The sequence below is a fragment of the Thalassophryne amazonica genome, chromosome 15, assembly GCF_902500255.1.
Source record: "Thalassophryne amazonica chromosome 15, fThaAma1.1, whole genome shotgun sequence".
NCBI classification, from domain to species: Eukaryota; Metazoa; Chordata; class Actinopteri; order Batrachoidiformes; family Batrachoididae; genus Thalassophryne; species Thalassophryne amazonica.
This window is the reverse complement of record NC_047117.1, coordinates 7,438,354-7,454,157: the sequence shown is the minus strand read 5'-3', so window position 1 is coordinate 7,454,157 and position 15,804 is coordinate 7,438,354.

Here is a 15,804-nt window from a genome sequence, read left to right as displayed (position 1 = left end):
ATCAACTCCTCACACAGGGGGAGGACGAGTAACAGGAAGACAGAGGTTGGGAATGAGAGGAACAGTAGTAGCCAGTAAACCAGTATGTCTGGTATTTATATTGTGTATTTGTAGGTTACCCTGTGTGCTACTATACATTGCTGCTGGAACCTCAAATTCCCTGAGGGAGTCTTCCCAAGGGACCAATAAAGTTCTATCTAATCTAATGTAACATGGACTCCTAAAGTGATCTAGGTGTACGATGAACCACTTGCTATCTTGACTTGGAAAAATTGAAGGGAAAAATCATGTCATGCAATTTATTCTCGCAGTCAGCGTGAAGTCACAAGTCAAGTGCTTTCTAGACGCCATCTTTGTTTGGGGGTAAACTTGAAATACAGATACAGAGTGTTACAATATATGAGAATGACTGCTAAGCACAAATCCAAGCTGGCTGTTATCCTTTTATTCCAGTTATGTACATATATTACTGACATTGCATATGCATAGTGGTTAAATCACTGGGCTTGAGACCAGAGGATACTCAGTTCAAATCCCAGCCTGACTGGAAAATCACTAAGGGCCTTTGGGCAAGGTCCTTAATCCTCTAGTTGCTCCCGGTGTGTAGTGGTCCCTTGTTTAGCAGCACCCTCACATCGGGGTGAATCTGAGGCATTATTTGTAATGCGCTTTGAGCGCCTGATAATGATGGAAAAGCACTATCTAAATGCAGTCCATTTACCATAGTAAGTGTACATATTTTACAAAACAGAAAACTCACAGAATCACATGATTTGCAGAAGGTCAGGGTCAAATGGTAAATTTTATAGCTTGAATTTAAAATTGTAAATAACATTCTGCAAGCAGTGAAAGTAATATATGTATATATGAAAAAGAATGAAGATTCCATACATCCGAGCCAGTGTAATTGGCTCGGATGTATGTGTTTTGTGGGCTGCCAAAGAGGAGGTACTGTTGGCCCACCACCAGAGGGCGCCCTGCCTGTTGGCAGGTTTCAGGCACCAGAGGGCACAGTGGCCTGGTTGGATCACCAGGTGCACCTTGTTGGCTGTCAGCTGTCAGTCATCAACACCCATCACCTCAGCCATAAAAGTCTGGGAGAGAAACCATAACTCTGCCGAGTTATCTGCTTATCTTTCAGGTAAACCAGCTCAGCCGTTTTGTGCCATACACACATTCATTGTTACTGAAGTCTTTGCAGTTGTGACTTATACTTGCAGCTTGTAGCCGAGTTTGTGGAAGTTGGAGGAGTTGGCGTCTCCACTCCTCACTTCTGACTTACTGAGTATAACCATTGACACTGCACGTTCATCAGTTTTCCTCTGCACTCTGGGAGTATCTGGATGTATTCCTTCAGGAGGATTTCTGTGAGTTGCTGACTGTTTGCTGAGTGTACACACACCCACTTTAACTTGTTTTTGTTCCTGCCAGCAGTACCGGGTCTGACAGCTGGAGCAGTGGCCACCTGGGGATTCAGGACTTGGCGGCTCTGGTGTGTTGCAGGTCTCCGTTGGCGGTGGAACTCCGTGGGTCCCGGCTCTTCTCTGGATAGGCGTCTCCTACCCTCAGGCCTGCCCACGCGTCACCGTTTTGAATTGACTGTCTAAAAGCATATTTGAGTGTTGTGCACATTTGCAGAATAAATTGTGATTTATTTGGAATTCCTATTGACCGTTCATTTACGTCCCCTGGCGTGGGTCTGTGCATTCACTTTCCCAACAGTATGGAATCAGTGCATTTGGAGTGCTAAGAAAATTAATACTGGACATGAAAATGTGTTTATATCTATTACATACATTGTAATGATTTCTAAACAAATTTAGTAATTAACATGATCTCAATTGATTTGAAATAAATTGATTATACATTGATTTATGTCCCGGTTTGTTTATTAGCAAATGATGGTTTGGGACTTGGGGGAAACATGCAACAATAGAGCCAATGAAGGCCATGAAGAATCGTGTTAGTTTTTAATTGATTCCATAGTGTTGTGTGGGCCGCTGAAGAGGAGGTACTGCTGGCCCACTGCCACCAGAGGGCGCCCTGCTTGGAGTGCGGGCTCCAAGCACGAGAGGGCGCCAGACCCAGAAGAAGTGACAGCTGTCACTCATCCTCTGCACCAGCTGTCACTCGTTATCTTCACTACCATAAAAGCCGGACTGCAACTCCACCTCCCCGCCGAGAAATCGACTACCAGTACCAAGGTACACTTCTCTGCTGTGATTATTGCGAATAATAATCTGATCTGTTTTGCAGCTGTTTTTCCTGTTGGTATTCCTTATCTGGGATTTTTGGCGTTTGGTGTGACTGCGACGGCTTCGCCTCACACCCCAAAACCGATAAGTGGTTGACCAGGAGCTGCACGAGTGTGTGTGATTTGGAGGTGGAGGTGCTCCCTCCCAACTGTGTTTGGACTGTAAATTACTGAGTGTGCGGACTCACACTCATACATCATCTTTCTGTTTTCTGCCAGCAGTACCAGGGTCGACAGCCGAAGACAGAGGCCACCTGGGGACTCGGGACTTGGCGGCTCCGGTGTTCTTCAGACCGTTGGTGGTGGAGGCCGTGTGGGACGCGGCTTCTCTCTCGTCGGGCGTCTTCTATCTTCGAGCCTGCCCACACGTCACCTGGTGTTTATTGACTGTGAGAATTACGACACATTTAGTTGTGTATTATCACAACACATAGACTATATCTTTTGAAGTCATGCCAAATGACTAACTGCTCATGCAGGTGACAGGACAAAATCCCAATGGACAAAATCCCAACGGACAAAATCCCAACCCCTTATTACAAAAGTGGACAAAATCCCAGTCTCATTCCAAAGTTTCATTTCATTTCACAAAGTATTGAGTATTGTGTTGAGGTGACACCATAGTTGTTTAAAGTAACTGTGATATTCTATTTGAAAGTGTGAAAAAAATGTAATTAAATGTGTATGATGAACTATAAATAAAATATTTTGAATGAATATACGTGTTATTATTTTATATTTATACATATATATTTTATATTTATATTTATTCATGAGACTGGGATTTTGTCCACTTTTGTAATAAGGGGTTGGGATTTTGTCCGTTGGGATTTTGTCCATTGTGATTTTGTCATGGAACCGCTCATGCAGGCAGACATGCAGTTTACCATTATAAATATTCACATAAAGAACTCACCAGTGATGAAATAGGCAGATCACACAAAGCAGTGATCAGACCTGGGACTCCATTTGTTTTTGTTGACACTCCCATCAGTGTTTAGAATGGCCCTGTTGATTGCGGAAAGCCATTTCTCATGCCTATATTTCTCAGATGGTTCAATATAGAACTGCCATTCAGGATAACTGTTTTTTGTTAGCAGTACAACCGTGGACACAACAGCTTTTTCACATTTTTGTGATGCTTTCGATGTTTGCAATGTTGCACGATACCTCCAAACAATGACGGCAACTGGATTCCGGCCGACAAGTGCCAGATGTCCAACTGTGAGAATGCTATGCTCACAACAGCTGCTTCGTCTTGTGGGCTCCTTCTATGTTGCACTTTCTGATAGTGTATGCCCTGCTGCCCCCAGTGGTGAACAAAAGACAAGCAGATGGAGCACCAGTGTGCTGCACCACAGTAGTAAAAACCTGAAAAAGGTTCCAGGTTTTTTATGAAATCTGTATTTGAAGGTATGGAATGCCACTTTTGGCTATTTGCAATTTATCAAGGAAAATGAATGTCTACATTAAACAATGTATTGTATCAGATTACATCATGGTCTCAACCTCTACTGGTGGTTGGCTCTCACTGTGGTATTGTATCACTTCCTGTTCCGGAACACAGCAGTGTTTGGCTGTATCTGTTAGCTGTTTAGATAACTAGATAACGATTTGTTTCACAGTGTAATCTTCACGTGCCTTAACTAAAGCAATCCCTCTGCTGAATCACCACTAAATTATTTACACATTATTCACTTTGTGTGTTTTTAGGAATCTGCTAGCTTAGCGCAGCTACTAACTCTTAGCCGGTTTAGCATGGCGGCTTCTCCTGTCTCTCCCGCACTTCTCTGCTCTGGGTGTGAAATGTTTAGTTATTCCTCAGCCTGATTTAGCAGTAATGGTACTTGTAATAAGTGTAGCTTATTCGTAGCTTTGGAGGCCAGGCTGGGCGAATTGGAGATCCGGCTCCGCACCTTGGAAAATCCTACAGCTATCCAGGCCCCTGTAGTCGGTGTGGACCAAGGTAGCTTAGCCACCATTAGCTGTCCTCCAGCAGATCCCGAGCAGCCGGGAAAGTAGGCCGGCTGGGTGACTGTGAGGAGGAAGCGTAGTCCTAAACGCAAGCCCCCTGTACGCCACCAACCCGTTCACATTTCTAACCGTTTTTCCCCACTCAGCGACACACCCAACGAGGAACAAACTCTGGTTATTGGCAACTCTGTTTTGAGAAATGTGAAGTTAGCGACACCAGCAACCATAGTCAATTGTCTTCTGGGGGCCAGAGCAGGCGACACTGAAGGAAATTTGAAACTGCTGGCTAAGGCTAAGCGTAAATTCGGTAAGATTGTAATTCACGTTGGCAGTAATGACACCCGGTTACGCCAATCTGAGGTCACTAAAATTAACATTGAATCGGTGTGTAACTTTGCAAAAACAATGTCGGACTCTGTAGTTTTCTCTGGGCCCCTCCCCAATCGGACCGGGAGTGACATGTTTAGCCGCATGTTCTCCTTGAGTTGCTGGCTGTCTGAGTGGTGTCCAAAAAATGAGGTGGGCTTCATAGATAATTGGCAAAGCTTCTGGGGAAAACCTGGTCTTGTTAGGAGAGATGGCATCCATCCCACTTTGGATGGAGCAGCTCTCATTTCTAGAAATCTGGCCAATTTTATTAAACCCTCCAAACCGTGACTATCCAGGGTTGGGACCAGGAAGCAGAGTTGTAGTCTTACACACCTATCTGCAGCTTCTCTCCCCCTGACATCCCCCCAATACCCCATCCCAGTAGAGACGGTGCCTGCTCCCAGACCACCAACAACCAGTAAAAATCTATTTAAGCATAAAAATTCAAAAAGAAAAAATATAGCACCTTCAACTGCACAGTTAAATGTGGTCCATTAAACATTAGGTCTCTCTCTTCTAAGTCCCTGTTAGTAAATGATATAATAATTGATCAACATATTGATTTATTCTGAAACCTTACAGAAACCTGGTTACAGCAGGATGAATATGTTAGTTTAAATGAGTCAACACCCCCGAGTCACACTAACTGTCAGAATGCTCGTAGCAGGGGCCGAGGGGGAGGATTAGCAGCAACCTTCCACTCCAGCTTATTAATTAATCAAAAACCCAGACAGAGCTTTAATTCATTTGAAAGCTTGACTCTTAGTCTTGTCCATCCAAACTGGAAGTCCCAAAAAACAGTTTTATTTGTTGTTATCTATCGTCCACCTGGTCGTTACTGTGTGTTTCTCTGTGAATTTTCAGACCTTTTGTCTGACTTAGTGCTTAGCTCAGATAAGATAATTATAGTGGGTGATTTTAACATCCACATAGATGCTGAGCATGACAGCCTCAGCACTGCATTTAATCTATTATTAGACTCAATTGGCTTTGCTCAAAATGTAAATGAGTCTACCCACCACTTTAATCATACTTTAGATCTTGTTTTGACTTATGGTATGGAAATTGAAGACTTAACAGTATTCCCTGAAAACTCCCTTCTGTCTGATCATTTCTTAATAAGATTTACATTTACTTTAATGGACTACCCAGCAGTGGGGAATAAGTTTCATTACAGTAGAAGTCTTTCGGAAAGCGCTGTAACTAGGTTTAAGGATATGATTCCTTCTTTGTTATGTTCTCCAATGCCATATACCAACACAGTGCAGAGTAGCTACCTAAACTCTGTAAGTGAGATAGATTATCTCGTCAATAGTTTTACATCGTCATTGAGCACAACCTTGGATGCTGTAGCTCCTCTGAAAAAGAGAGCCTTAAATCAGAAGTGCCTGACTCCGTGGTATTACTCACAAACTCGCAGCTTAAAGCAGATAACTTGTAAGTTGGAGAGGAAATGGCGTCTCACTAATTTAGAAGATCTTCACTTAGCCTGGAAAAAGAGTCTGTTGCTCTATAAAAAAAAAGCCCTCCGTAAAGCTAGGACATCTTACTACTCATCACTAATTGAAGAAAATAATAACAACCCCAGGTTTCTTTTCAGCACTGTTGCCAGGCTGACAAAGAGTCAGAGGTCTATTGAGCCGAGTATTCCTTTAACTTTAACTAGTAATGACTTCATGACTTTCTTTGCTAATAAAATTTTAACTATTAGAGAAAAAATTCCTCATAACCATCCAAAAGACATATCGTTATCTTTGGCTGCTTTCAGTAATGCTGGTATTTGGTTAGACTCTTTCTCTCCGATTGTTCTGTCTGAGTTATTTTCATTAGTCACTTCCTCCAAACCATCAACATTTCTATTAGACCCCATTCATACCAGGCTGCTCAAGGAAGCCCTACCATTAATTAATGCTTCGATCTTAAATATGATCAATCTATCTTTATTAGTTGGATATGTACCACAGGCTTTTAAGGTGGCAGTAATTAAACCATTACTTAAAAAAAGTTTCTCTTACACTCACTGGGCTGCTAAGCATTGAAAGCTGAGATAGACATGCCCCAACTTGTCCCCTGGCACTCCGAAACTGAGGTGTTCCTTTTTCTTTTCTCGATCAGCGAATCGGTCCTGATACGCAAGGCCATTGTGCGGCGTCCTTAAAGCTGTAGTAACAGTCCTTATTCTCTGTGAAGCCCGTAAAATTTTCACCGAAAGCCAGATAAATTTTTCAAATGGTTTCCAGCTGCTTGTCTCTAACAGTTTCTGAAAAAATTCTGATGGAAAAAAAGCCCAAATCATTCGGCCATTTCCTGACAATGAAAATCCGACGAGGGGGCTGGACCACTCCTCCCACAAGGCATGCCCACAGGCGAATGACGCAACCAACAGGCGTGGAAAAATTCACACATGCGCATGAAGGTTCAAGCTTGGCTGACGTAAAAACATATGAATCAAATCCATGTAGTTTTTGAAAAAAATAAAAAGGTCCGTTACTTTTCTCACAGACCTCGTATTGTAGCCCATGTACAACCCCAATTCCATTGATGTTGGGCTATGCCAGTAACTTCACCCTGACTGATCATTGGATAGTCATAGTCACTTCCTGTCTTCGGAGTGAGATTGCATCAGAATTTTGGCTCTCTGTTGGGACTGTTTACACAGAGACTGCTACCAGCTGCTTTGGACTTTGAACTAACAGTCTTTTTCAAGACTTTTTTACTTTTTTACCTTTTTACTTTTTTTACTTTTTTACTGTGCTCCAACGCCTAAGGAAGACCTCTAACGGTCGAAACATCGCGACGGAGCACTTTTATCAGCTAACTTTCATCAGCGTTGGCAAGCTAACTAGCTTGCTAACGCTTTCGTTTTTATTTATTTTTTTATTTTTTTTAGCACTGTTGTCGTGCATTACCTGTGCTGCTCCACTGTGTGTTTAGTCGATTTTTATTTTATTTTAGCACCGTTGTCGTGCGTTCGCTATTGTTGTGCGTTACCTGTGCTGCTTCATGGCCTGTTTGGTGCCTTAATTAAGGCCCTCCTTCTGCTGAATCACACTAAATTATTTACACATTATTCACTTGTGTGTTTTTAGGAATCCGCTAGGTTGCGTAGCTACTAGCTCTTAGCCGATTTAGCATGGCGGCTTCTCCTGTCTCTCCCGTACTTTTCTGCTCTGGGTGTGAAATGTTTAGTTATTCCTCGGCCTCCTTTAGCAGTAACGGTACTTGTAATAAGTGCAGCTTATTCGTAGCTTTGGAGGCCAGGCTGGGCAAATTGGAGACTCGGCTCCGCACCGTGGAAAATTCTACAGCTAGCCAGGCCCCTGTAGTCGGTGCGGACCAAGGTAGCTTAGCCGCCGTTAGTTCCCCCTGGCAGATCCCGGGCAGTCGGGGAAAGCAGGCTGACTGGGTGACTGTGAGGAGGAAGCGTAGCCCTAAACAGAAGCCCGTGTACACCGTCAACCCGTTCACATCCTAACCGTTTTTTCCCCACTCGACGATCACTCGCCGAGGATCAAACTCTGGTTATTGGCGACTCTGTTTTGAGAAATGTGAAGTTAGCGACACCAGCAACCATTGTCAATTGTCTTCCGTGGGCCAGAGCAGGCGACTCGAAGGACATTTGAAATTGCTGGCTAAGGCTAAGCATAAATTTGGTAGATTGTTAATTCACGTCGGCAATAATGACACTCGGTTACGCCAATCGGAGAGGGTCACTAAAATTAACATTAAATCGGTGTGTAACTTTGCAAAAACAATGTCGGACTCTGGTTGTTTTCTCTGGGCCCCTCCCCAATTGGACCGGGAGTGACATGTTTAGCCGCATGTTCTCCTTGAATGCTGGCTGTCTGAGTGGTGTCCAAAAATGAGGTGGGCTTCATAGATAATTGGCAAAGCTTCTGGGGAAAACCTGGTCTTGTTAGGAGAGACGGCATCCATCCCACTTTAGAGGGAGCAGCTCTCATTTCTAGAAATCTGCCAATTTTCTTGGATCCTCCAAACTGTGACTGTCCAGCGTTGGGACCAGGAGGCAGAGGCTGTGGTCTTATACACCTCTCTGCAGCTTCTCTCCCCCTGCCGTCCCCTCGTTGCCCCGTCCCCGTGGAGACGGTGCCTGCTCCCAGGCCACCAATAATCAGCAAAAATCTATTTAAGCATAAAAATTCAAAAAGAAAAAATAATATAGCACCTTCAATTGCACCACAGACTAAAACAGTTAAATGTGGTCTATTAAACATTAGGTCTCTCTCTTCTAAGTCCCTGTTGGTAATGATATAATAATTGATCAACGTATTGATTTATTCTGCCTAACAGAAACCTGGTTACAGCAGGATGAATATGTTAGTTTAAATGAGTCAACACCCCCGAGTCACACTAACTGTCAGAATACTCGTAGCACGGGCCGGGGCGGAGGATTAGCAGCAATCTTCCATTCCAGCTTATTAATTAATCAAAAACCTAGACAGAGCTTTAATTCATTTGAAAGCTTGTCTCTTAGTCTGTCCATCCAAATTGGAAGTCTCAAAAACCAGTTTTATTTGTTATTATCTATCGTCCACCTGGTCGTTACTGTGAGTTTCTCTGTGAATTTTCAGACCTTTTGTCTGACTTAGTGCTTAGCTCAGATAAGATAATTATAGTGGGCGATTTTAACATCCCACAGATGCTGAGAATGACAGCCTCAACACTGCATTTAATCTATTATTAGACTCTATCGGCTTTGCTCAAAAGTAAATGAGTCCACCCACCACTTTAATCATATCTTAGATCTTGTTCTGACTTATGGTATGGAAATAGAAGACTTAACAGTATTCCCTGAAAACTCCCTTCTGTCTGATCATTTTTTAATACCATTTACATTTACCCGGATGGACTACCCTGCAGTGGGGAATAAGTTTCATTACACTAGAAGTCTTTCAGAAAGCGCTGTAACCTAGGTTTAAGGATATGATTCCTTCTTTATGTTCTCTAATGTCATATACCAACACAGAGCAGAGTAGCTACCTAAACTCTGTAAGGGAGTTAGAGTATCTCGTCAATAGTTTTACATCCTCATTGAAGACAACCTTGGATGCTGTAGCTCCTCTGAAAAAGAGAGCTTTAAATCAGAAGTGTCTGACTCCGTGGTATAACTCACAAAGTCGTAGCTTAAAGCAGAATAACCCGTAAGTTGGAGAGGAAATGGCGTCTCACTAATTTAGAAGATCTTCACTTAGCCTGGAAAAAGAGTTTGTTGCTCTATAAAAAAGCCCTCCGTAAAGCTAGGACATCTTTCTACTCATCACTAATTGAAGAAAATAAGAACAACCCCAGGTTTCTTTCAGCACTGTAGCCAGGCTGACAAAGAGTCAGAGCTCTATTGAGCTGAGTATTCCATTAACTTTAACTAGTAATGACTTCATGACTTTCTTTGCTAACAAAATTTTGACTATTAGAGAAAAAATTACTCATAACCATCCCAAAGATGTATCGTTATCTTTGGCTGCTTTCAGTGATGCCGGTATTTGGTTAGACTCTTTCTCTCCGATTGTTCTGTCTGAGTTATTTTCATTAGTTACTTCATCCAAACCATCAACATGTTTATTAGACCCCATTCCTGCCAGGCTGCTCAAGGAAGTCCTACCATTATTCAATGCTTCAATCTTAAATATGATCAATCTATCTTTGTAGTTGGTTATGTACCACAGGCCTTTAAGGTGGCAGTAATTAAACCACTACTTAAAAAGCCATCACTTGACCCAGCTATCTTAGCTAATATAGGCCAATCTCCAACCTTCCTTTTTCTCTCAAAGATTCTTGAGAGGGTAGTTGTAAAACAGCTAACTGATCACCTGCAGAGGAATGGTCTATTTGAAGAGTTTCAGTCAGGTTTAGAATTCATCATAGTACAGAAACAGCATTAGTGAAGGTTACAAATGATCTTCTTATGGCTTCGGACAGTGGGCTTATCTCTGGCTTGGTTGTTGGACCTCAGTGCTGCTTTTGATACTGTTGACCATAAAATTTTATTACAGAGATTAGAGCATGTCATAGGTATTAAAGGCACTGCGCTGCGGTGGTTTGAATCATATTTGTCTAATAGATTACAGTTTGTTCATGTAAATGGGGAATCTTCTTCACAGACTAAAGTTAATTATGGAGTTCCACAAGGTTCTGTGCTAGGACCAATTTTATTCACTTTATACATGCTTCCCTTAGGCAGTATTATTAGACGGTATTGCTTAAATTTTCATTGTCACGCAGATGATACCCAGCTTTATCTATCCATGAAGCCAGAGGATACACACCAATTAGCTAACTGCAGGATTGTCTTACAGACATAAAGACATGGATGACCTCTAAGTTTCTGCTTTTAAACTCAGATAAAACTGAAGTTATTGTACTTGGCCCCACAAATCTTAGAAGCATGGTGTCTAACCAGATCATTACTCTGGATGGCATTTCCCTGATCTCTAGTAATACTGTGAGAAATCTTGGAGTCATTTTTGATCAGGATAGGTCATTCAAAGCGCATATTAAACAAATATGTAGGACTGCCTTTTTGCATTTACGCAATATCTCTAAATCAGAAAGGTCTTGTCTCAGAGTGATGCTGAAAAAATTAATTCATGCATTTATTTCCTCTAGGCTGGACTATTGTAATTCATTATTATCAGGTTGTCCTAAAAGTTCCCTAAAAACCCTTCAGTTGGTTCAGAATGCTGCCGCTAGAGTACTGACGGGGACTAGCAGGAGAGAGCATATCTCACCCGTGTTGGCCTCTCTTCATTGGCTTCCTGTTAATTCTAGAATAGAATTTAAAATTCTTCTTCTTACTTATAAGGTTTTGAATAATCAGGTCCCATCTTATCTTAGGGACCCTCGTAGTACCATATTACCCCATTAGAGCGCTTCGCTCTCAGACTGCAGGCTTACTTGTAGTTCCTAGGGTTTGTAAGAGTAGAATGGAGGCAGAGCCTTCAGCTTTCAGGCTCCTCTCCTGTGGAACCAGCTCCCAATTCAGATCAGGGAGACAGATACCCTCTCTACTTTAAGATTAGGCTTAAAACTTTCCTTTTCGCTAAGGCTTATAGTTAGGGCTGGATCAGGTGACCCTGGATCATCCCTTGGTTATGCTGCTTTAGACGTAGACTGTGGGGGGGTTCCCATGATGCACTGTTTCTTTCTCTTTTTGCTCCGTATGCATCACTCTGCATTTAATCATTAGTGATCGATCTCTGCCCCCCTTCACAGCATGTCTTTTTCCTGGTTCTTTCCCTCAGCCCAACCAGTCTCAGCAGAAGACTGCCCCTCCCTTGAGCCTGGTTCTGCTGGAGGTTTCTTCCTTTTTAAAAGGGAGTTTTTTCCTTCCCACTGTAGCCAAGTGCTTGCTCATAGGGGGTCGTTTTGACCGTTGGGGTTTTTCATAATTATTGTATGGCCTTGCCTTACAATATAGAGCGCCTTGGGGCAACTGTTTGTTGTGGTTTGGCGCTATATAAGAAAAAAGTTGATTGATTGATTGATTGTGTAAAATGTAAATAAAAACAGAATATAATGATTTGCAAATCCTCTTCAACCTATATTCAATTGAATACACCACAAAGACAAGATCTTTAATGGTCAAACTGATATTGTTTTTGTGGCAAATATTTGCTCATTTTGAATGGATGCCTGTAACACATTTCAAAAAAGCTGGGACAGTGGTGGTGGACTGTGTTACATCACCTTCCTTCTAACAACACTCACAACCTGGTCTCATGGCAAGTCTTGATTCAGCAGCACAAAATACACATTAATGTATTGGATTGTGATATTGTGACAAAAAGTGCCTCATTTTCATCACGGCAGCACAAATTCATTCTAAGTCATTCCGTGATGGCTGCATGAAATCAAAAGTGAAGCAGGGGGTCAGGGTGGTTATGGTTATGGTGGGGGGAAAGATTAAGATTAGGTTATGGTTTAAGGTTAGGGTCGGGGGGTAGGAGTAGGGTTAGGAATAGTGAGCAAAAAAAACCCTGTCATGAAAATTTGACTCATTTCGTCACAGGAGCATGAAAAAAAAAACGTGAGACTGGGCTGACACTCATAAGTCTTTGGGAACTGAGGACACTAATTGTTGAAGCTTTGTAGGTGGAATTCTTTCTCATTCTTGCTTGAAGTGCGACTTCAGTTGTTCAACAGTCTGGGGTCTCCATTGTCATTTTTTTGCGCTTCATAATGTACCACACATTTTCAATGGTCGACAGGTTTGGACTGCAGGCAGGCCAGTCTAGTACCTGCACTCTTTTACCATGAAGTCATGCTGTTGTAACAAGTGCAGAATATGGTTTGGCATTGTCTTGCTGAAATAAGCAAGGGGCGTCCATGAAAAGACGTTGCTTTGGATGGAAGCATGTGTTGCTCAAAACCTGGATGTACCTTCAGCATTGAGTGGTGCTATCACAGATGTGTAAGTTGCCCATGCCATGGGCGCTAACACACCCCCATACCATCACAGATGCTGGCTTTTGAACTTTGCGCTGGTAACAGTCTGGATGGTCTTTTTCCTCTTTTGTCTGGAGGACACGACATCCATGATTTCCAAAAACAATTTGAAATGTGGACTCATCAGACCACAGCACACTTTTCCACTTTGTGTCTGTCCATTTCAAATGAGCTCGGGCCAGAGAAGGCGGTGGTGCTTCTGGATGTTGTTGATGTATGGCTTTCTCTTTGCATGGTAGAGTTTTAACTTGCACTTGTAGCTGTAGCGACGAACTGTGTTAACTGACAATGGTTTTCTTAAGTGTTACTGAGCCCATGTGGTAAGACCCTTTACACAATGATGTCGGTTTTTAATGCAGCGCCACCTGAGGGATCGAAGGTCACGGGCATTCTATGTTGGTTTTCGGACTTGCCGCTTACGTGTAGAAAGTTCTCCAGATTCTCTGAATCTTCTCACTATATTATGGACTATAGATGATGGAATCCCTAAATTCCTTGCAATTGAATGTTGAGAAATATTGTTCTTAAACTGTTGGGCAATTTTTTCATGCAGTTGTTCACAAAGTGGTGATCCTCACCCCATATTTGCTTGTAAATGGCTGAGCCTTTTGGGGATGTTCCTTTTTGTACCCAATCATGACACTCACCTGTTTCCAATTAGGTGTTCTTTGAGCATTCATCAACTTTCCCAGGCTTTTGTTGCCCCGTCCCATCTTTTTTGAAATGTGTTGCAGGCATCCATTTCAAAATGAGAAAATATTTGCACAAAAAAAAACAGTCTATCAGTTTGAACATTAAATATCTTGTCTTTGTGATGTATTCAATTGAATATAGGTTGAAGAGGATTTTCAAATCATTGTATTCTTTTTTATTTACATTTTACACAACATCCCAACTTCATTGGAACTGGGGTTGTAATTCTTTAACTTTTGGCTTCAGAGTGACCAAAGTAGACCTGGAAGATCACTGTTGATGTTGATTTGGTGCACGTTTTACACTAGATGAACTCCAGATATAGAACTCCAAATATACAAAGAAAATGGGGCATGGCTGGTCTTGAACAGGGAAACAAGCACACTGACTGCTTGCACCAGTAACTTCCTTATAAATCATGAGAAAACATTCACATTGCACCAAACGTCAAACTAAGGTTATTTTGTAAAGTGTAATGTTTGGTAGCACTGGTGACCTTTAGCTTCCTCCATCTGAAAAGTTTCTATGGTGTACAGAAGCAGCTGTAGTTATTTTGCACAAACACCTGCACTTAGCGACCTTATTCCATGTCAGTACTTCTATAAAGTTTTGATTTCCCAAAAAAACCTTATGTATGTGTTTTAGATAAGCATTTCACTTTTTCCCGTCAGTCCTCATAGGGCGGGGCTAGCGGGAGGGGGCCGTATGACCCAGACTAAGTAAAGTCACAAAGCGAAGCACCTTTAAGCAATATGTAGCTTCTGCTACAATATTACTGCAGTGCTAACAAATCAACATGGGAGTCCTGCTAGCTAGTGTGCCCAGAGTTGGTAAATAGCTCTGTCCGTCAAAAATATTGACATTCCCCTCAATAATGCACATATTTCAGCCCTGCAGGCTCACACATTGTGGACACATTAAGTGCTCTTTGTACACTTTAAGTACAATCTAATTCTAAAACGCACAGACTGTGAGCCCAAGGGGTGTCTGACCCCCTAAACTCTCCAGCGGCCCGCGGCATGACCCTTTTAGCTCAGTCCCACAGCTTTTTGATTAGCGTAGTGCTTCCAGTCTCACTAATTGGCTGTTTGGCATGACAGATAACTTTTAATTATTATGGTAGGCTGTTAATTGGAAGTCTTTGGCAAGCAGCAGCTCCCAAATCAACAAAATACTGAGAGGGTGTGTGTTTGTGTGTGTGTGTGTGTGGGGGGGGGGGGGGGGGTCATTTTGAATGAGTCTTCCTAAAAGGGCAGTGCTTGTGACATGACAGTGGCTGTCTGATTCCCTAAAGATGCATTTAAACCATTTCATTTTGTGTTGTTGCAGTGCCATAAAATGGGTTTAAATACCCATCAAAATCCAAACCAGCTTTATTAGGACCCCTTCACACATAGTGTGAAGTTGGTCGATTTTCACATAAAGTGAGCATGAAGCAGGAATCGTGTGCAAAACGTGTAAAATCGTAGCTGCTTCCAATGCCTCCCACACATGTTGCTACAACTATTTGTGCACACCAGTGACCGAAAGAGAGAGTGTGCTCTGTACTGGCCCATCGAACCTTCTCACGGCAGGTGTCGGCCAAATTCCAGCTGACACGCATTAACATCTAACACCACTCACCTGGCACTTAGAAAACGTGTGGCCATTCGCACTATTAGCACGAAAACAGTCAGCAGACAATCACTGTCAAGCTGGATATGAAATTTGTCTAAGTGGCCCATGACTGTGGAGTTGCAAAAAACCACACAAGTGGTGCATGTGTCTCGCATGTAAGTAAGTAAGTAAGGTTTATTTATATAGCACCTTTCAAGATAGAAATCACAAAGTGCTTCACATAAGAACAGAGAAATTAAAAACAGCAGAAACCTAAAACCATAAAAACTAGGTAAAAGCCAGCCTATACAAAAGGGTCTTTAGCTTCACTTAAATGTTTCAACAGAGTCCACGAAGGTAGGTCCAAAGGCAATGCATTCCACATTTTAGGTGCCACCACCCGAAAGCACAGTCTCCCCCTGGTCTTCAGTTCTTGTCCTAGCACAACCAATAGG